The sequence below is a fragment of the Camelus bactrianus genome, chromosome 22 (genome assembly GCF_048773025.1).
Source record: "Camelus bactrianus isolate YW-2024 breed Bactrian camel chromosome 22, ASM4877302v1, whole genome shotgun sequence".
Classification (NCBI taxonomy): domain Eukaryota; kingdom Metazoa; phylum Chordata; class Mammalia; order Artiodactyla; family Camelidae; genus Camelus; species Camelus bactrianus.
Genome location: NC_133560.1, coordinates 464,567 through 485,626, shown reverse-complemented (window position 1 = coordinate 485,626; position 21,060 = coordinate 464,567). Strand labels below are relative to the sequence as shown.

Here is a 21,060-nt window from a genome sequence, read left to right as displayed (position 1 = left end):
GGAAAATGGAAGGTAGGGAAGGGAAAGGTCATTCAGACTCAGTAAGAAAGAAAGGGCTTATTGCTCCAACCTGAAGATAAGCTTGTGGAACACTTGAGAAAGTCCCCATGCTGATGGTCTCTGTGGTATTTGTGAAGGCAGTGCTGGCCTTAGCTGTGTAGTGGACATCATGACAAGTTGGTGAACACACATTAACAGGAATCATCATTGACAGCAGGGATGGGGTCACTCACACTATCCCAATGGTCAGAAGGGCACCGAGTTCTGCTCTGTCTGTGGGCCTAACCTGATTTGAGGTGAAGGAAGCAGTGAAAGAAAAAACCCTTCTGTTAAAGCACCACTTTTGAAGACATACCTGTACTTAGCAAAGGTAACAAGAGCCTTTAAACACAGTTGTGTGAGAAAGTGGAAGATGCCTAGTGTCTGTGGCACTGGCAGTTAGAAATTTGCAGTAGCAGATTTGTGCAGTCTGGTGTCAGCAGTCGTCTGGTGTCCCTGGGCTCTGCTTGGCCCCGGTGTCACTTTGCCAGGAGGGTTTTCCTGGCTTTCATTCTGAACTGTAATCTGGATATCAGTGGGTGCGGCACATGAACATTTGGAGGATGATTTTGTGTTCTGTGACAATCCTCTTGAGAGGATTTGTTTCTTGCTTTTTAAAAATTTTTTAAGAGCCAAGAAGGAGAGATTGTTCACCTTGACTTGTAGGATGCTCTGCAATGTCACTTTTTGGTTTTAATTTTCAAAATATAACAGAAGTGATTTCTAATTCAGGCTTCAAGAGACTATATATATATATATATATATATATATATATATATATATACATATATTTGGTACAATGGACTAGTTAAATGAATTATTTAAAGTTTTTTTTTAATAAATTGAAGCTATCTGGAGGGGGTTACATTGGGAATTCAGACCTGCCTTTCCTTCTCCACGTCCCTTCTTGGAGGCAACCCCTGATACTAATGTTTGTTATTTTGTGTATTACAAGTATCTTTTGTGCAAATATAGGTTTGTGTGTTTATGTGCTAAGCTCCTTTTAAAAATGCAATAAATGAATCACTATGCTATACACTGGAAACTAACAGAATTTTGTAAATCAACTAAGACAAATTTAAAAAATGCAAACTAGTTTTTTTTTTAAAAACAATTCATTTATTTCACTTAAAAATAGTCACTGTTTTATTTCAGGACATTGCAGAGATGATGTACTAATATGCTGGTGCTTTAATACCTCAAAGTTCAGAAATCACTGCAGGGGGAGGCTGATGTGTCTACAGTCAGGAGGAAAAAGCCAAATCTTTCCCCTCTGTCATTGCACCCTGCCAGTGTCCCCTTTGCCCGGGGGTGAGGAGAGGCAGGAGGCCTGCAGAGCACGCTCTGTGCTCGCAGCCCCTTCATCCAGTCTCAGAACACTGCTCCCTCCTGGGTGTGAGGTGTTTATGTGCCACTTGCTGTGTGGTCCTGCCTGGCTCCTCTCTGAGGTCACGTCCTCAGAGGTCAGTGCAGGCCAAGGTCAGGGCCTGTGCCTGTGGGTCTGCTTCCTGGCTTCCCCTGTGCATCTGAAACAAGTTTCACACTACGTGCAGGCCCACAGAGAAAGTTGTTGTTCAAATTTTTCTCTGTTTCTTAATGCAGTTTTTCCCCCTATTTATAAAAATTACATTTATTGTACAAAATTTAGGTAAAATGGGGAAATGTAAAGAAGAAAATAGAATGACCCACAAACCTGCCCAGAGGACTGTGCCACACTTTTTTGGTATAGTCTACTGAGCTCTTTTTCTTAGACAAACAACACACATTTTAAGCACAGTTGGGATACCCTCCATCTGATTTCATGTTCTAATTGTACAATGTGCTCCTGAGGTTGTATTTTGCATATTGACTTATCCCTGATGTATCTTTATGGTTAAGTACTCTGTGGAAAGATATTTAGTAACTACCTGACAGCCCATCATGTGGGTGTAGCACAACTCACTTACTTGTTTTCCTACCATTGGCTGTGGTTTGTTTTAATATATTTAATCTGTGATGAAGCTGATACTCAACATGGGTTGAATTAATTTTAGAAAATGTTATATGTAATGTATTGAGTATAGAAATTGTGAATAGTTTCTGTTTGTGAGAGCTACTGTTCTTATGATTTTTTTATTTTAATAATGTGTACATATCTTTTATCTTGATCTTAAATATTTTACAATTGGCTTGGGCTCCTGAGAAAGGCTACACACTCTCTCACTTCTAGAAGTTGGGCACCTCAGAAGACATAAGAGGAATTCAGTCACCTGTTCTTGCAACTTCAGTGGTAACTGTGCTTGTACATAGTGGAACTGATCCATCTGTCAGATGGATGAGGATTTGCTCCAGCCTTCTGTCTCCATGAGTGTGTGACAAGCAGCCAGTGCCATCAGGGAGCTCAGAGTGCCTCCTCTACCTGGTGCAGGTGGGGACATTGTCCACTCTGCACAGCTACTCCCACCAGCATGAGCTGGACCTTCCCAGCCTGTTACCTGCATGTTGAGTGGCACCCCAGGGGGCTGGTGAGGACCTGGGACCACACAGCAGCTCCTGGCCCTTTCCTGCTGGTGATGGCTGACAGCCTGGTCACTGGTCCGGGAGGGCAGCTGGGTGAGCGGATCCAAACTCCCCCCAGCATGGATCTCACATAGCATAGGGTTGACGGGTACCTGCCAGACTGTTCCTTCCTACCAAGTGCAGCTCTTACTAGAGTGAGCAGATCGGTTATTGAGTCTATAATGCATGCTTAAACCATGCTGTGTACTTGACCCGCTGCCTGTCACTGGGTCTCTTCTGTGTACCCACTCACCGCATATGATGGGTGAAGGTGCCAAGGCTGAAACATATGTGTTAACAGAAGTGGCCATGGTTACTCTGCCCACAGATGTGGAACCAGGATCTGAGTCCAGGTTGTCACACTCTAAGTCCTGCATGCTAACCAGGTGGTTGACTTTTAAATGCAAGCCAATTTGTAGTTGGTTTAAAAATTAATAGTTAAACAGCAAAAAAAAAAATGTGACAATGAAAATGTGACAATGAATATATATATGTTCATGTATAACTGAAAAATTGTGCTCTACACTGGAATTTGACAAAACATTGTAAAATGCCTATAACTCAATAAAAATGTTTATAAAATTAATAGTTAAAACTTTTTCCTTTTTGTTAGAGGAACAATAAAATGACCCATTGTTCGGACAGACAGCAGCATTTTGGAAATTAACTGCCTTCTGTGGTTTTCTCTTCACATTCCTAATGGAAAGGCCACTTTGCTTACAGAGCATCTCAGGTTCTCCTAATGGAATTGCATGCATGGTCATTTTATTCCCCCTCCCCCAGTCCTGAGCTTTGCACAGAGTGGAGATTCAGTAAATGCTTGCATTGCCAGGGCAGGTGGGGGCAGGAGTCTAACTTACAGTCCAGGGAGGGCTTTCCTCCTGGAGTTACTCACATGGTGTTTTGCCTCTCTGTCTCCCCATGTGGAAGGTTAGGTAATTGGAAGCTGCATCAAACACATCCCTATTGCAGGTAGAGATATGTATTTCATTCAACAGCCGCCAAGTGAGAGGGAGGTGGGAATCCCTCCTGAGCAACCACTGGAGACCACAAAGGCCATTAAGGTAAAAACAGATGGGAAATGGGCCAGTTTGGTTGTGAGAGAGAAATAGTGTTTGCACACTTCCCCTTGTGACCACCACCCCTGCTCCCACTGTGCCTTCCCTCCCCTCCCCATGAATGTGGGTCTCCATCTGTTTACCACTTGAATTAAGGGGCTGAAAACTTAGCCTCTTCTCTGAACATGGATGCTTGTGGAGTTCTCCAGCTGTAAATGAGAGCAGCTTGATAACTGGTATTGAGCATCCTGCCTAGTACAACGTCATTTAATTGGAGCCTGATTAGACAGAACCTTCAATTAGCCAATGTGTCTTGCACCTCTCCCTCCAGGCTTCATTTCCCGAGTAAGGAGCAGACAGCAGCAGCAGTGACTGTGAGGAATCCTGTGCAGTCAGCCAGAATTCAAACTCATTTCCAGCTCTTGCTGTGTGTGGTTCTGTACCCTGAGAATTACCATTCAGAGTGATGCTGTTCTAGGGTGAATCATTGAACAGAGTCCACCTGTGTTTTCTAGACTCCGTTACCATGCTGGAGGAGTTACAGGAAGCTCTAAAATTAAATCAGTAAGATTCGGAGGAAAATGGCTCATTGGTCCTTATTTAAATTGCCCACTTGACTGATCCATCGGTTTGGTCTTTGTGTCACTCTGTAGGTAGCAGTTGACAGACCCCTTTCAAAGCAATTTTCTCTTCAGGTTGCAAAATCAGGACAAATTACTGTTTTGTTTTGTTTTAGTCAAAATGAAGAGATTCTTAGTAATACAAGGATAATTATTATATAAAGAGCAAAGATTTTGTTTTTGGAGAAAAATTTAAGCATGGAAGTGACATGTGACCTTGAACACACAGTTTCTGAGCTGCAGGGGAGTTTAAGGGAGGTTAGCCTCCCCCCTTCCCTCCCACTTTTGCACCCAGTAACAAGCTGGTTGAAGGAAATCTAGTGCCTGGGGGGAGTCCCACATTTTGCATGACACTCTTGGTGGATGGAGAGGTATTTTTAGGACAGGGTGCACAGGTGCGAGTCAGGGCCCATGTGAGTAGGGTGGCTGGGTGCCCGGGTGTGCCCAGGACTAGAGTTTCCAGGGATGGGTCACTTCACAGCTTGGGTGTGTGATCCTGGGCAGCCCATGGGAGTCAATCCTTTCCCCCTGGGGGAAGGTTTACAGAAGTAGCATAAGACTTTCTTTTTATGTTAAAATATTTCCTAGAACTTCCCCTAGTCCTTTCCTTGTGTTTCTTCAAGGAAATAAATTTGGATAGTTGACCCAAGTTCCCTCACCTCCCCATTCCTGTTACCAATATGTCTCACAGCCTCTGGCTCCTGACTGTCGGGGTGGCCATGCAGGTGAGAAGGGCCCTGAGTATGCTGACTGTGACAGAGGCTGCTCTCCTAGTCCTCGTGGTGGGCTTTACCTTCCTCACTGGCTCTCTGGGGTCCATCTCTGACCCTGAACCAGGTTTGGCCCATTTGGGCAGTGACAAGGTATCACTCAGCCATGAAGGTAGGCAGTGGAAGAGCTCCTTGTGTTCCCTGCAGGTCAGCCACCCCATCCCTGCTGTCAGTTAGTTCTTGCCCCACTTCCCTCTGTGGGAGTGGGTCAGAGTTACCCTGTGTCTTGTTGCCCCTGTGGGCAGGAGTGGGCCTGTGGATGCGTGGATTCTGTTGGTGGGGACAGTGGTGGTCCAGGACTTGGGGCTGACACACTGCACACCATCAACACTGTGGAGGCACTTCCTGCCTTCAGTTAAGCTTCTGAGTTGCTGCGAGACATTGACCTGGTGTCTTAGGACAACTTACTGTTTCTGCCCTCAGCCTGGTAGATATGAAGTTGTATGGGGTGACCCACTCACTCAGTTATCAGTGAGAACAGGGGTGTGTAGCAAGTCTGGCCCATCAGTCTTAGAGTTGTGCAGAGTATACCAAGGATGGTATTAGGTTTCATTTCAGTGATTCTAAGAAATTTTGAACTTAGTATCATGAAAATGACTTCAGAGGTCCTCCTGAGCACCAGCTTTGGGCCTGACAAAGTGCAGGCATTGAACAAAGCCCACCTGGCCCACAGGAAGCTGACTTTCAGAATCCGGTACCCAGGGGCCAACTGCTGTTCTTGTGAGGTTAGCTCTAAGGACAGATGATCAACCCAGAGACCCCCAGTCAGGCATCACCAGCTGAGGAAACACTTTGCACAGCACAGGCTGGGGCTGGCACTGAGCGGGTTCTCATGCCCCAATGTGTGGCAGCTCCATCATGTCAAAGTCGGGCTTTCCTTTGGTTCATGGTCCCAGCACCTTATAAAGTGCTCTGCCATTTACTTATTTATCACTGTCACTTGTTACTCTGACTCTCAGCCAGTGTATGGGCCAGTGGGCAGGGGTCTGTGTGTGTTTTATTCACTTGTGCATCCCACGTGCCTAGGCACTCACTAACTCTCTGTCATGGAGCCACTGAGTGTGCTGTGTCAGACCGCAGAGCAGGTTAACCACCTGCCAATCGGATGTGGTGACCACAGGGCCAGATCTGCTGCCTTCAGATCTGGGTTGGGCTGCGATGCGGGTCTGCTTGTCCCAGTGGGTGGCAGCGAGTGCCTGGGCAGGTGCCACGTGGGGGCATACAAGGAGTAAGAAGAGAGGAGATGGAGACTAGGGACTTGATAGGCACCGTCAGACATCATCTCAGATAGTAGGCAGCAACATGTGACACAGTGAGGCTGGGACTAATAGCAGAGCTGGAAAGAAAGCAGAGTACGTGGCCAGAGCATAGCTGTTAGACATCACTGAGCCCAGTAAGTGTCCCTTGGAGCTGTGGCATTGGGCAGGACTGATGTCGGGGGTTTGTGGTGCTGGAGTTACTGGGTGTTTGCCGGAGGGCAGACTGGGTGGCCGCTAATGCCTGGTGACATCTCTGTGTGTGTGTCTGCAGGAGAAGTACTGTCACATTTGCCCCAATATAGTCAAGAAGTTTGCCAAGTATGACGTGGATCAGCGGAAGTGGATCAAACAGCAAACAGGGAACAATGCCATAAGCCAGAAGAAATTCATTATCGATGTTGGCTAGGAAAGTTTCCCAGGCCCTGAAATTTTCTTTCACCCAGAGGTAAGACGTTTGCTTTCTGAGTGTGCAGAGAATGACGTGTGTGGAGCAATGCTGTCACCTCGTGTGTGCAAGAGTGGCTCCCCGTTGGGCTCCCAAGTGAGGTGGCCACCTTTCAGGGAGGACCTTGGGAGTGTAGGCTGCAGCTTCAGTGGCTGCTCTGGCTCCTGCATGGTCCACGCACTTGACTGGGTGTTTCCTCATGCTCCTCTTTGGGTCTGGCTATCTGTTAAACAGTTAATGGTTGGTTAAACCAAGAGTGGTTAGGAAGAAGCTTTAAGAGCAATAGAAGAGAATGGATTTGAAATTCATCTCCTACTGATAAGAAAACTAGTTAATCTCGAGGATTGATTGGAATTTGCCTCTGTATAAGAGTACGATAGCGTACATATAACCTTCCCATCACACATGACGATCCATCCCCAGTCCAACATTTAACCCAGTACAGCTGGTCCTGCTGTGTTCCCTGCTGCAAGTTAGATAAAGCTTCTGTCTGAGGACAGCCTTGGAAAGAAGAATTAAAGATATCATCAGTTTAGCAAGTAGTCACAAAGAATTATTACTGCGTTTGTAAAAGCAGTAACTAAGAGGCAATATTTTAAGGTTTAAGTAAAATGGACTTTATTTGTATTTTGGTATATTTTTCTGCCTCATTCAGTTTACATTTAATAGGTAAATACAAACCACTGCCTGTTCTTCGATGTGTATGACTGTTCAGGGAAATGGCACACAATGGATGTCTGACAGTACCTGATATCACGGCACTCATTCGCTCGTGATAGTCTTCAGTTAAAATAGACATAAACCAGCAAAGTCCAGTGAACAGCTGCATGGCACCTTCTTCTTCCCTCGAGCACATTGACACTTTTCATGATTTTTAAAGCATTTTTAAGAATTTTGTAATTGAATTACTTATACTTTAGCTTATTTCACTTATGGAATTGAATGTAAGATTTTTTAGTTAATAACATGGTTATTACCATATTGATTGTTTCACCTAGAAGCCACCACCATTCCCCATTCCCAGTCTTCTAGCTCAGATTTACAGTGTGAGTCACTGACTAGGTTTTTTCTTATATCCTGGCTAACTTTTTCATGACATTAGTGTCTATACATCACATGCTCATTATCTACAATATTTTTCATTACATGCCACATACACTGAGCACTTGCTTTTTACAATCTCATATAAAGTTTGAGTCACTGTGTATTCTAACGCAGGGCTGGTCTGTCTTCTTTACTGTTTGATTTCTTTTCCCTCTCTAAACCCACACATTTCATCTCTTGAAGGGACATGTCACCATCACTCCATGCACAGAGTCACTTGGGTTAATTTGACACATTCATTCCAATGTGATGGTTTAAAAGGCATAGTGAATTCTGTATTTGTTAAAGTTACATTTTAAAAAAGTTGTTGAGAGAAATGTGTATTGTTTCTTTTATATCTGTACAAAATTCTGTTCACCAACCTGGATTTTATGCAATCCATCTCAGATGTTGTTGACAAAGTAACACAGAACTGTCCCATTGATGTCCACCATCTGCTATATAAGGTATAAGCTGCTTGGGTAACATGCTTGGATTTCATTCTGAAATTAAAGGCCCAGCATTCTGAGAATAATAGACCCTTACCATCAGTCTGCAGATAGTCCTATTTGACTTCTGTTTTATAGGATTTTTAAGGGCCTGATTCCTGGTAAAATATTTTTCTTGGAGTGAGGGTGACTTAAATGCTTGGCAATATAACTCAGTTAGCCAGAAGCATTTGATTTAAATATTCTAGTATCTCTTATTCTTATCTGCCCAGCTGTATTTTTAAATTGGACAATTTTAACCCTCCATGTTGCCTGAAAGATCAAGGGGGTCCTTCCCCTCTTGCTTTCTGTGAGTTTGCTGGTCTTGCTTCATGAGTATTTAGATTAGTGCCAGATGTGTTGTTGTCAGAGAGAAGGAGGAATCTGAAATGAACAATCAGAAAATGCTCATGTAATGTTTCTCCAAAATTCTTTGAGTGCAGGGAATTTTGAAACTTGAAAGGAGAAAAAGGCAGTTCATGTAACTGTAGGATGAAGGAAGTGTTGCTGAAAGCCAGAGGGGAGGGGCAGAAAGTGGCAGTCAGCTGGCCCTGCTTCCCTGCCTGCTCACCTCTGTCTGCACATCCTGCTCTTCCCCCAAGACCACGTCTCCCCTTCACAGATGCAGGGGCCTGCACCTTAGGGGGGAGAGGACCAGGCTCAGTAGGGAGGGCTTAATACAGTTTATTTCATCTGGACAGTAGAATACTATTCAGCCTTTAAAAAGAATGAGGTAAAGCAATGTAAATTCAAATGAAAAGATGTCTACAGTATATATTGTCAAATGAAAAAGCAAGTTGTAAAATTTACACATAGTATTATTTCATTTTATTTAAAATATACTTTATGTATATATATATATAAGAAAAGGTATTGAATGATATGTGTTAAACTCCTTAAAGGAAATAAAATATATCTGGGCAAGAGATGGATAACTCTTAATTTCTACTCTTTGTGTTTTAAAATTATTTGAAATTTTATGGTTAATACATGTTATTTTTATTATTGGAAAACATTTTCTATATAGACAAATTTGATGGGTAAAAGCAAATAATAATTTGGTTTTTATTGGTATATAACCTTAATTAAACACATCTCACCTCCAGTAAATGTGCAAGGAATGGAAAGCAAAGGCAGATGAGAGTATTAAGTTTAGTGCAGTATGTGGCTTGTTCTCCCTACTTCTTAAATCTCACATAACATCAGCTGTGTCTTCCTTTCCATGAAAGCAAGGAACATGTGTGCACTATCTAGTCCTCATTTCATCATGGTGGAGATGGAACTTCTGCCAGCAGTAAGGATTGCTCATGCTGGGGTTGAGTTTTCTCATTTGATCATTATAGTTTGCTTTCAATAGATTTACAAAATTCTTGAAGTAGAGCTGGCCTTCTAGCCTGAGTACCTTATTTAACAGATGATGACACTGAGCCCTACAGATAGGAAAAGGAGGCAAAACTGGAGGGACCTGGGTCACATGGGGCAAACTGGTCTTCGACGTTATTCTAATTGAGGTACGGTTGATGTACAATATTATATAAGTTCCAGGTTGCAGTTTTTAGAGGTTATACTCCATTTAGAGTTATTATAAGATATCAGCTATATTCCCTGTGCTGTATAACATATCCTTGTAGCTTATTTATTGTATAAGTAGTAGTTTGTACCTCTTAATTCCCTATCCCAGTCTTGCCCTCCCCTCTTCCCTGTCTCCATGGATACCCATTAGTTTGTTCTCCATACCTGTGAGTCTGTTTTTTGTTGTTGTTGTTGTTGTTGTTATGTTCACTAGTTTTCTTTTTCAGAGTTCATATATAAGTGATATTCTACAGTATTTGTTTTTTCTGTCTGACTTATTTCACTCAGCATAATACTCCCCAAGTCCATCTATATTGTTGCAGATGGCAACATTTCATTCTTTTTTATGGCTCAGTAATATTCCATTTTATATATACCACAACTTCTTTATCCAGTCATCTGTTGATGGACACTTAGTTTGCTTCCATATCTTGGCAATTGTATATAAGGTTACCATGAACATTGGGGTTCATATATATTTTTAGGTTAATGTTTTCATTTTCTTTGGATGAATACCCAGAAGTGGAATTGCTACATCATATATTAGTTCTATTTTTAGTTTTTTGAGAAGCCACCGTCCTGTTTTCCATTGTGGTTGTAATAGTTTGCATTTCTATTGTTCCTTCTTTTCCTAGTTTGGGTGTATAAATTATACTGACTAAACCCAGAGTGAACTAGTTGCTCACAGTGTCTCTCAATGTGACTACACATTGAATCAAGTGGGAAGCTTTTCAAATCAGGATGCCTGGGCCAAATATATCAGAATCTCTGGGTGGGGGTTTGTGATTTTGGGGGACTCAGCTCCTGAGGAGACTGATGCACATGGACAGCCAGGGCTGAAAACTGGCTTCAAGCAGCCCATGCTGCCTGCAATGACTTGACCTCATGGATAAATCACAGGCCTCCAGGACTCAGCTCTCACACACTAGTCTCTGTATAAACTATACACCAACAGTGTATATGGGTTCAATTTTCTCCACATTGTTGCTGAATGTTTGTGGTTTTGTGGTCTTTTTGATGATAGCCATCCTGGTAGACACGAGGTAATATCTCACTGTGGTTTTAATTTGCATTTCTCTGATGATTAACAACACTGAATGTCTTTTCACTGCCTGTTTTCTTGGCTCAGTGGCAGGAACTATAGGTCGATTTTCTTTTGATGAAGCAAGTAGGAGGAGGCTTGCTTTAGGTCCTGCTGACAACACCTGAGATCTTCTTGGTCACTGAGTGAACACCTTACTCAGGCTCATTGACAAGAAAAAGGTGGTGGAGAATATAAAATGTGGCTTTGAAAATTCAGACATTTTAGAAAACTAAAACTATTTTTTTAAGAAGTAGTCATAATCTAATTTTTATTTCAGTCTCTTCTGTAGATAAGGGTGTTCACATGCTGCCTTTTTTAAATTAATTTTTTGTTCAGTTTCCAAGTGTGTTGGAGGTTGGGTCTGGGAATCGTTCTTCTTTTTCATTTTATTATAGCTCTCTATCTTTATGGGTTAAAGATTGTCAGTTATCTGTTGTAGACTTGAAGGGCTTTTTTTAAGTGGAAGATTTCCTATGTTGGCTGCGCACATTTCCATGATATTGCTGTGAGATCTGTTTTTGGTATGGTGTGGTGCCATGTCATTCTTGTGAGTGCATTGCCTGTTATTTCTATGATAGCCAATGTGGTTTTTGTTGTGGTGAACACAATCTACTTTTGTTGTTTAACAGAGCCTCATTTTGATTAGGTGTTTATCACAGATTGGAGAGTGGCTAGGGCTTCTCCTTTTATTGGAATTGAGACTTCCAAACCATTTCTGGGGTGCAGGCTGTGGTATGTGGTGTTGGAATGTTTCCAATACACACTCATAACAGTTCCTTTGCCCTTTCTATTGCCATGGGAATGTCCAAATTCTACACAGAAACACCAGTGGAAACAAATCTAAAGATGTCATGCACTAGGGCCTCCTGTAATGATCCTTCAGTCCCCCAGCTGGGTCCTCAGTGCAGTATCAGGTCAGTGCCATCCCTATTGTCACATTTTCATGTAGTAGACAAGGCTGATGGAAAGGCTTCAACTTCCCCTTCTGTGCACCCAGATCTCTGCTCTTGGCTCTCTCTTCCTTGTGGCATGCGACCACCAAGACAACCACAGAGCATATCCACACCCTCTGCCTTGGACCCAATAAAAATCACAGTTGTGCCTATGAAATATTCAGGTTCTTTGGCCATGGATTCTGATTTCAACCCGAACTTCCCCTGGGTCTCTCAGACCAAAATTATGATGATTCTGATAGAACCGTGCTTCTCTTCTATTGCAAAAATGCCAAATTGAGCCCTGGACCTGCAGAGATAGTGAATATGTCCATGAGATACCTAGATAATCCACACCATGTCCATCAGCAATGTTGCTTTTTGAATTCAGGTCCCAGGCAGTTCTGTTCCATAGACACTACCAATCACAGAAAACAACACACTCCAACCCCATGAGACTCAGTCTGTGCCATCAGCCTCAGCCCTCTCCCTCAGCTTCAGCAGACATTCCTAGCTCAGCATAAAAAGCTCAAGTCAAGGTCTGGGGATTTATTACAGGGATATTTTGTGCTGGTTTCTTTCAGTTCTGTCAGCCAGGCATCTGCTGTGCACTCCTTTCACCCTCATTGGATCTCCTTCAATCCCAACTGATCTCTCTGTGTGTGTCCCAGTAAAAGAGTTTTCCCCTTTTTGGCTCCCTCACCAAAAGTCAGGTCCTGCACTGATTTCCTTTTCTACTTTTCTTTTTCCTCCTTCCCAATTTTGTGAGGACCTTTTCTGTCTCTTGAAGTAAGAGACAGAAAAGGTGAAATTGATGTTCAACCAATGTCCAGCAGGTGTCCTGAGCCAAGGGATGGGTGTACATGGATGAGAGTGAGCTAAGAATGCACTTGTAATCAAGAAAATATATCAAACACAAGAATGTTATATGGGGATTAAGTTATATAGGAGAAGAGGAATGAAATGAGTTCTGCAAGGGAAACAACTATGTAAAATTCCTGGCTTTTCTAGAAGAGTTTGTTTATAATGTGTGGTTTTTTTTTTTTTTTTTATATGGATGACATGGTAGATACAAAATCACTTTGGTATTTAATTTAGCTTCCATTGTGTACATTAAAAAGAGTGGTTTTTGTAAATCAATATTTATAATGTAAGAAGCACCATCTTTTATAATGATTTAAAGTCAAGATAAAATTTTTACATATTATCTTTTTAAATGGATGAGGAAAGGACACAGTGTTTCAAAATCTTTTAAGAGGGTAGTGGATGAAAAAACATTCAGGCACTATGTTCTAAACTGCCTGGAAGCTGAGAACCTGTGCTGACCATTTAACATTTTGACCCAGTGAAATGATAAAGCCAGAGTCATTTCAGAAATGTCCAAAAGCTATTTCAAGCATCCCCTGCAATTGGCCACATCCAGAACTCTGAACACAGTAAATGTTCAGTTAACACTAGCTCATTGACAAAATATTTTGGCCATTCAACTGATATCTATTAACAGCATAAATACAATATCCCTTCTTCCTAACTCTAACCTTCAAGGAGATCTTTCAATTTTTCAAATATCAGTCAAAAGTATGTTATTGAATGAAGCCCTCTACTAGATAATAAGTACACTGAATTTGGTTGTTTTGTTCTTTTCCAGATACTGATTAACATGCCAAGTATAATGCCTGGCCCAGGAAGCTCAGGAGATGAATCAAATAACTTGACCATGAAGGAGCACTGAGGAGGAGGCAGAGATGATCTCTGGCATGGGTATTATAATAGGCATACTACAAGGCTCAGAGGCAGTGCAGAGGAAGAAATGAGGAGCTCTTGGAAGTGGTGGGCAGAGGGCAAGTGTTTGGAATGTTCTTTAAGAATAGGTACACTTGAACTGACTCTTAAAAGATGGGCAGGTGTTTGACAAGGCAATGTGAACACCACAGATAGAGGGGAGTGAAGCCACCTGGAATCCTTCCTCTCTGCACTGCAAACAGTTTGGGATGGTTGGTGCATATGGCACGTGACTGTGCACATTCTGTCCATGTTGTGTGCACTGATGATTTAGAAATGACAGAAGGGCAAGTGGTGAAGCTGGAGAGTTGCAGAAGCACACAGAGGAAGACTGCCTTACATGGTTCTTCAAGGTATTTGGACATGATCCTGTGGCAAAGCAAGTCATTACATGATTATTAAACTAAGCAGTATTGGTGTGGAATTTGCCTTCCACAACAATTATTTTCCTGCAGTGTGGATGACAAATTTGGGAGGTGGAAGAGGGGAAAGAATACAAACTGAACTGCTGGTTGGAAGACAATTATCAGTCGTCTGAGTTAAGTTAAGACTTTTGGGGTTATGTAATTGGGTAAATGGTATTGATATTTGCAATATATATATATATATATATGGAATCAAAAAATTGGTCACAAGTTTCTGGGAGAGAAAGTATCTTCGGCACACTAACTCCAGGTCCTCAGTTTTTCTATGAGGCAGGAAGCACAGGTGATGTTATCCCTATTTTATGTCCAAAGGGGTAAACTTTTTGCCTACTATCACATGCAGCAGGTTGGGAAGTTTACTCTCTACCAAGCTTAAGAACAGGTAAACAAGGGAGACAAGAACCATGCTTTCACAGAACTTATATTCTTGTGTTTGTGTTGGGGGGAACAGAATATGAACAAGTCAGCAAGCAATGAACCCAGGTCTGAAGGACTATGATGGTAGCAGGCAGTGATACTTTATCTAGATATTAGGGAAAGTATCCCTGAGGTCACTCTGGAGCTGACCTTCCATTGAGAAGGAAGCAGTCATTCAGATTCTTAGGGGAAGAATTTTCTAGTCAGAGAACAGCAATTGAGAAGTCCCTGAGGTCGAAACAAGTTTGCTGCATCCTGAGGGAGGAATTCCAATTACAGAGCAATTGAAGAGCTGGGGAAATTCCTATTTCCAGTGGCATTCCTGGGAAGGTGAAAGTGAAAGGCTTGTGATGCCTTAGGGTAAATACCTAGCACTCTTGGGGAGGGCTGGGAACCTGCCCACCGTGCACAACACTATGCCTCTAGAAACTGCATCATGACTCACAAATGCTTTTGGAAGACAAGCCCTTGCTCAGTTGCCTATTTTGGTACCTCATTTAACTAAAACTCATTTAGGTTTGCCTACAGAGATGAACTTAAAAATCTTTAGATGAATGGAATTCATCTTAAATTTATCAGCTCAGAACAAGAAACCACCTACAGTCCAATGGCAGGCAGCTCTTCCCCCGAGGCTCAGTCATGCCCTAACATGTTACATGGGAACAGAGCCTCCCAGCCAACTTCCAAACCCCTAAAAGAGACCAGAGAGGCAACATTTTCCCCAAAGGATGCCCCGTTAGCTCAGCTGAACAGGACAAGTAGAAATGGTACCCCACTGCCAAGGTGCCAAGCTGGGTTCTTGTCTATGTGAACCTGGAATGCCTTGGAGAGATGGGACATTGGGGCTGCCTGCTGGCTCTGAGATGGGCCATCCCAAGCACAGTACTGCCTGCTCTCTGGAACACACTGCTCACACCTCTCATCCTGTGGTCATCCTCCACTGCTACTTTGTGGGCTACCTATTCTGTCAAAAGTGTTTCTTATGCCACCCCATTCAGCCAAATGGCTTCAAATTCAAATTCTCACTACAGGTAATGCAGATCAACACTCTGACCCTCTCTGAAAAGATCCTACTTTACAGCCAATTTTCTCAGATATCTCTGCTTGGTGTATCAAAAAAAAAAGTATGTGAATTTAATATTTATCAATATAGCATGAATACATTATGAAATAATTAGATTATTCCTAAGTTATGTAGCCCCTTTCAGAGTATCACATTGAGAAGTTATATATATCGGGCACTTATTTTAAATACAGCCCCAAACCATGAAATGCATTCTTTGGAGTGGTGCTGGAGACTGTGGCATGTTTTGGTCCATGCCAAGGGTAGGCTCACCTTGTGTCTGAGCTCATTTCAAACCATATGCTCATAACAACTCTTCACTTCAATTGACTGGTAAATTTTTTGTTCCTAAAATCACCATTCAACTTGGATCATAAGATGTTCACACATACTTTCACAGCACCGGTATGTCTCCTACCTGACAACTTTAATAATGGCAATTTTTCATTTATTTTCAGTGATTGATTCACCTGTCTCCCTCAGTAACTGCGACTTCCACAGCAGCAGGGACCATGTGCATTTCTGCTTACCAATATGTCCCCAGAAACTAGCACAGTTTCTGGGACACAGTAGGGGCTTAACAACTAGCCACTGGGGGAAAGATGGTATGAAATATACTCATTGGTGGAAACGTTTTTGCTTCTAAGAGTGGATCTGCCAAAAATCATTCAAATCAAGGCTAAATAAGGTTAAGGCTCAGCTATGCTGTTTTTTTCTTTAAAAAAAATACAAGAAAGACTTTGCTGCTATTTGGGTTTAAACTGATTTTGGAGACAATTTTCAAAAGGTTTGACTAACAATTTAACAACACTCATTTGTATATGTATGGAGATGACCAATTTTAAAACTTTTTTTTTTTTAATGGAATAAGAGTTCATTTTCAAAAAGGTTCACCCAGATTAGGCCAAATTTAAAAAGATAAGAAAAACTACAACTTAATTTGTCAGGTGCTCTCTCTCTATTATTTTCATTTAATCCTCATATCTGAATCTTACCCCAGGTCACAGATGAGGAAATGGAGGCAGCAAGAGGCTGGGGTTAGACACTGACTAAGTGGCAGAGCCAGGATTCATATCTAGGTCTATTTGATTCCAAGAGCTATGTCTTAAATCTAAGCCAAACTTTAAGCTAAAAAATTAATGCTGACATTGAATAATAATGTATTTGTTGCTCCCTCTTATGAAAAGGTACAAGACTACAGATTAGTACCATCAACTGGGGCAAGTATTTAAAATAGAATTTGGATGCCAATGATGGGGTATCAGGGAAATGAGAAAATTCACAAAAAAGGAATAAGGAGGGATATTAACTAACATTAACCGAAAGCTTGTTTTATGCTAGATACTGTATTAGATGCTTTCATAGTAACATTTATTTTAATCCTAAGACTCCTGTGAGATGGGTAATAACAGTCAAGAAAAAAGTGGTATAGAGTAACTGGTATTTGGCTACTCCGATGCTCCTTTCCCCCTTTCTTTCTAAGGATGTGAACCGCCCACATTTCAGCTGAGTATTGTCTGGAATAAGGACAACATTCCCCAGTCTCTATTCCAGCTTAGTGAGGTCACAATACTAAATTCTGGTCAATGAAATATAACAGGAAGTGTATGACAGCCTCTGGGAAATTTCCTTAAGAGATCATAGATGCTTGCCTTCCTCTGTCTCCTTCCCTTCCTTCCTTCCTCCTTTCTACATTGCATGTGATGGATAAAGCTCCATCTAGGGCTATGAGATTGAGGACCTCATCTGATGTTTAGCAAACCTAAAAAGTGGAACCAGCCTAAGCCTCAGGAGATTTGTGAAATCATAATACCAGTTCTGGATTGTCTCTCTAGAAATTTTTTTAATGTGAAAGAGAAACAAACATCACTTTGTTTATGCCACTGTTCTTTGCAGTCTTTGTAACTGGCAGCTAATTTTAACTAATCCAGAAAATTATCCAAAGTGATCATGTAAGGTTCAAACCCAGGCCCACCAGTCTGCAAAGTCCACCCTCTTAGGCAGAAGCCTGAAGAACTCCTGATTATAATCTGCAAAAGATTGGTGGTGGGGGAAGAGTGTGTGTGTGTGTAAAACTGCTGACAAGAATTTGACAGAAGGAAAGAAGGAAAGTTCGAATATGCTCGCAATTCTGCATACCTAAGAGACAATCAAAGGGAATATGCTACTGGACAGTAAAGAATATAGTCTCCATCAGAGGTGGACAGAGAAAGATCTGTCACCTGCATGGATCTGGAAAGAGAAAGGAAAGAGAAGCTGTGTCTCTGAATGATGCGGCTGTATTTTATTTCCCATCTATATTTTATAAATTTCCTATATACATTTATTATTCTGTTCATAGAAAATTCTAAAAGACTCAGTCACTATTTCCACAGCCAAATTTTTCAAAGTGTAAATTTGTGTTTAGAAGTCTCATCACAATTATTAAGCACTCATTCTGTGCCCATCAGTATGCTAGATATCAAGAACAATGTCAAAAAGCATCAATATTGGTTTCTGACCTCAAGCAGCTCAGAACTTAGGTGAACACATAGAAAACAACCAAGTACTACTTACATGAAGAGATGGATCAGTGCAGGTGATAATAATCAGAAAGAGACTCATGAAAGAGAAGTAAAATTTAGAAAGACCTAAATTCTATATGTTTGCCTTATCTGCCCCAAATATTGTCTTAAAATGACCAATCCACCCTCAGGGATCAGTCAATCTCTTTCTGGTAACCTGAGAAAATCCAGAAGAAAAAGACATAGAAATACTCTGTTTTCTACAGCATCCCATTGGTTTGGGGACATATCTAGTGGTAGGCTCCTCACATTCATATGATAAAGGAGATGACTGTGAGCAGCAATGTGGCTGGTTCCTCTGACCAATGGCAAAAGCAGAGTCACAAATAACAGAAATGAAAGGATCACTACAAATTGTGTTATTGAACTGCATGACCTACATGGAGCAATCAACTCACTCCTAGGTTTGGCAGGGACTTTCTGAGTTGATTCCCTGAAAAACAAAACAAAACAATAAAACCCAAACCAAACCAAAAAATTAAAAAAAGAGAGACTCTGAGTGTCATCATCTCTGCTCCATGTGGCTGCCTTGATAAGAGTTCAGATTTCTCTGTGTCATGAGAAAATTTTTATGATTAATGGAAGACAGAATAATATCCAGTATTAACAGTTATTTTCCAATTCTGTATTATAAAATTATTTCTGATAATGGAAAATTCTCTATTTCTTTCAATTAATTAAAACATTGAAATTCTACAGTGTATAAAAGAAAGCACTGGGGTTCTGGAGAGGTGAGGCAGAATACGAAGGTAAACAGGAATCATTATTCCTTTTCTCAGAGGTATGTAATCTACAGGGGAAGCATGCAGCACCTGAAAGGGGAGGAGAGGTTGGTGGGCCACGCAGGGTTGAAGGAGGAGCATAGGAACATGGGTCTGGGAAAGTTTGGCTAGCTTTACAGTGCTCAATTGAAATACTACTTTGGAATATTTTCTCAACACCAGGGTTCAAGTTTGTTAGTCCTACTGAGACATCAGGTCAGAAGAAAAGAACAAAAGTGAGAAGGCATTCATGGCTTTGCATTCTCAGAAAGTCATCCTGCTGGTTCAACTCTGTATGATTGAGCATATTGTCATTGATGAAGAATTTTTATTTATTTTTGATCAAAGACTTCACCATGTTTTCCTGACCTTTTCAATCTCCTGATTGCAGAGTTTTAACATGAGCTCTCCTCGGGCCTGGGAGAAATTCTGAGAATGACCCCTGAGAATGAGCTCAGTGGTGAGAAGTCCAAGGACAGGATGAGGTCGACATTGCAAGTGTTTTTGGAATAAGGTAGGTTGACTAGAAACTGTAATTGTGCAAGGCCAGCTGTGCACTTCTGTGTGAGCTGATCCCTTATCATGGTCCCAGTCTTAAATATTCATGACCAATTACTCTGTGTTCTCAGCCCACTATGCTGATTGACCCTCTGCCTTAACTATATGACATCCCTTCCTTTTATGACAAGTGTTAGGAAGGTGATCTTCCAGGCTCTCCTTCAAGGGGAAAACACGATTTCCTGCAGCAGGATGCCCGCCATCTCCAGCTAATCTGTCATCTTGGAAGATGTCCAAATATTTCTTTGAAAGTTTCCCATGCATCCCATTTAAAGAATATGTACTGTCATCTGGGTCCCATATTGGATTCTGCCACACAGGAGCCAGCCAGTTATTGACTATTGTCTCTTTCCCATCCATAAAATGAAGACTTCTAAGAAAATATTTGCAAGTGAAGCCAGGCTGAAATCTTAGAATTAAAGCAGAGTTAGTGCTCCTTAGCTCCTGTGAAGTGATATAAAGAAAGCCCTGATGGGTTCTGCTAGTGACTGAGACAGTGCTTGCTGGGATCCCTGTAAGAATTCAATCTGTGTTCCCTGGACCATGTTGAAATCTGGGCAAAAGTTTTCCTGATACTGTGAAAACAGCTGGTTTCTGAGGTTCCTCATAGTCAACTTTTTCATTTCTTTGATTTGAAGTAACCCAGGTCTAATACCAGCTAGGCCTTGATTCCATGCCCCTCCCATCTTTATTTCCTCAATGACTGTGTGTGTATGTATTTGTGCATATGTGTTTCTTGGCCTAATATTAGGCTATCTGTTAATTGTAATACACATTTAATACTGAACTTCAATTCTAACCTTAACTGATTCTCTAAGACTAGGACATAATATGTATGCATATGTATGTGTGTGTGTGTGTGTATGTATGTATATATACACACATATATATAGTTTGTTAAGAATTTTTACGAATCAATATAAATTGTAAAAGAACAAGATTCAGAACATTTTAGAAATAGAGGAAAAGAGATATGAGTCAGAAAGTGTATGAGAATTGGTATCTTGGCTTCTGCTGGTGGCTCTTCTGGCAGTGAGATCTGGGGCAAGCCACTAACAGTCTAGGCAGGAGTTTCTGTTTTCTGTGTTTAATGTAACTATCCTGGACTATATCAGAAAAGAAGATAGGAATATTTCATGTTCCAGATATCTCAGACTTCGTTTCATCTTACCACTCATTTATCATCCAACAAATGTTTTTTCTATGCCTACTGTGGGCAAAACACTGGACTGGTTTCTGAGGATACATTGGTCCATTTGATGGATGTGGCCTTTGCCCTCCTGGGGTCCACAAGTCTCCAAGCATTCCTCCAGGGACCGTTAGGCTGGACATGATAAATCAGTGGGGACTAACTAACCAAACCCCAGTGTGTCCCCACACCACAGTTCTCTTTGTCTTTGTCTCCTGAATCCTATGTATCCAAATGCAGGCACACCTTCCAATTATCCACTTATTCTACTAATTTATCTCTGCTAACTTCTTTATCTCCAATTCAGTCTCTCCACCAAATTGTTTTTGGAGGATTTAAAAACAAATAAACATGTGCCCTCAAGAAACTTATAGTTTAAAAAAAAATAGAGGCAAATATGTAGCTGGATATAT

At 41.4% G+C, this 21,060-nt stretch overlaps 1 long non-coding RNA gene across 1 annotated transcript; it reads left to right on the top strand.

Moving 5' to 3' along the window:
- The first annotated feature begins 3,513 nt into the window (after nucleotides 1-3,513).
- On the top strand, nucleotides 3,514-14,192 carry LOC141574711 (uncharacterized). The gene is made up of 3 exons (XR_012501728.1): nucleotides 3,514-3,641; nucleotides 6,556-6,729; nucleotides 13,537-14,192. It is a non-coding gene; the product is annotated as an uncharacterized LOC141574711 (long non-coding RNA).
- The last annotated feature ends 6,868 nt before the right edge of the window (nucleotides 14,193-21,060 follow it).